The sequence below is a fragment of the Dipodomys merriami genome, unplaced genomic scaffold, assembly GCF_024711535.1.
Source record: "Dipodomys merriami isolate MVZ:Mamm:240054 unplaced genomic scaffold, mDipMer1.0.p SCAF_2, whole genome shotgun sequence".
NCBI lineage: Eukaryota > Metazoa > Chordata > Mammalia > Rodentia > Heteromyidae > Dipodomys > Dipodomys merriami.
This window is the reverse complement of record NW_027203381.1, coordinates 59046517-59048600: the sequence shown is the minus strand read 5'-3', so window position 1 is coordinate 59048600 and position 2084 is coordinate 59046517.

The following is a 2084-nucleotide window of genomic DNA, read 5'->3' as shown; positions in this document are numbered from 1 at the left end:
ACTCCCTGTATTACCAGTCACATGGCATGATAGTTAACAGAGGGACTAAGAGATGTCATAATGATGACAGAATGTGAGCCAGTGGCTCACGTGTATAATCCTAGCTACTCATGAGGCTGAGATCTGAGGATCATGATTTGACGCTAACCTGGGCAGGAAAGGCTATAAGACTCATCTCCAGTTAACCATCAGAAAAGCAGACATGGCACTGTGGCTCAAAATGGTAGAGCACTAGCCTTGAGACTAGCTCAGAGACAGCACCCAGGCTCTCTCAGTTCAAGCCACACAACTGACAAAAAAAGGTAAAGGGCCAGCATTGAGTACTGTTGAGAATGAATGCTCCCTTAAATGGTGTCCCCTGAGCATTTCACTTGCTTGCCCTTAGTCCCTGCTCTGTTGAAGTGCCATGTTAAACACAGGTAGTGAAGGCAGAAAGTTCTGTGTTCAACTGAAAATAGGGACATAGGTTAAGAAATGGCTTATAATAGACTCCTATAAGAAAACGCAGTAAGAAGACACAAAACTGTGCTGATCTCCCCCTCTACTCCAGTAAGACTCTCAGAGTTGTTTGTTGATACTTGCCTACTTTATAGTAGCAGTGTTCAAGCTCTAGGACAGCTAGTCAGAGGTGTTTCACTTACAGACTTCTATCTGAAGAGAGAGAATGTTAAAGTTACTGCTTCCTATTGGAAGTGAGGCTAGACTGGCTGTGCAGAGCCTGTGCAAACAAAACAGACTTGATCTTGTGGACTTTTGAGTCAAGGTTCAGTTCACAGATTAGCAGTTTTCAGAGGACATAAATAGAAAGTAGCTGATGATCCCTTAAGGTGGTGTAAGTTGTTGGTACTGAGATATTGCTGATGGGTTGACCTTGACACCATGGGTTTGATCATTGAGTCATTTCTCTATGCTGCTTGAATTGGTTCTGTCTGTGTATGCTAGTCATGAGAATTTATTATTTTTTTAACTAATTCCAAGAGACAAGAAAATATGCATAAATATTTCTTAATGCCAGGTGCTGGTGGCTCACATCTGTAATCCTAGCTACTAAGGAGGCTGAGATCTGAGGATCACAGTTGAACCAGCCCGGGCAGGAAAGTCCATGAGACTCTTATCTCCAATTAACCACCAGAAAACTGGAAGTGGTGCTGTGGCTCAAGTGGTAGAGTGTTTGCCTTGAGTTGAGGAGCTGAAGGACAGCACCTAGGCCCAGACTGACATAAATAAAAATAAAAATTCTTAATAACTGATCAAATTTATGAACGTCAGTTAAGAAAATTTTTACTTTTTTTCTTTTGAAACTGGTTCTCATTGTTTCTTTCTGGTTATCCTTTGCCTGTATAACCCAGGATAGCTTTGAACTCTTGGTCCTGCCTCAGAGTGCTGGGATTACGAGCATGTGCTACCCTGTCAGTTTTCTAGATTGCCTTCTGACCATTGGATGAACTGTAGGGACCATGGGAAGCCCAGAACATTTAGAGTGAACTTTTGGGAAGAAGAGCTTGGTATTGTCTTTAGTCTCCAGCCAGGTCAAGTACATAATCAATAGATGCTTACTTAGCTCATAGGCAAATAGATGAAGTATTAGCAATCCCCATTTCTTAGGAAAGGCAGGGAAAAAATAAGGATTGGGCAAATAAGGGTTCACAGGTTTCACTAGGTGGCAGTGTTGTGTAAGCATTGGGTGATGGCTTTTGTAAATAGCCTAAGTATACCAGCATTTGAGTGAAATGAATGATGTGTGTGGTTCATGAGTTCTAGACAGGCCTCAGGGCACATATAGTTGTCAGAGCCCCAGGTAACTGTCCCTGTTCATGGTGTTATAAATGTACTGTCTGAGAACCACCAGAGTCACAATGCTTGACTTGAAAAGGCAAAATTTACTTATGCAGAAGGATGTGTCACCAGCCAAAAATCTTGCCAGCCACCACACAGCTGGCAGACGGCTTCCTATTTATCCCAAACGCAGCAAGCTCTGCCCCTCTGCTCAGATTGATTAGTCTGCACAGTGTGAGAGAGATGTATTTACATAATTTTACCATTAAAAGACTGAAATAAGATGAACAAATAGCAGGTGATCTCAA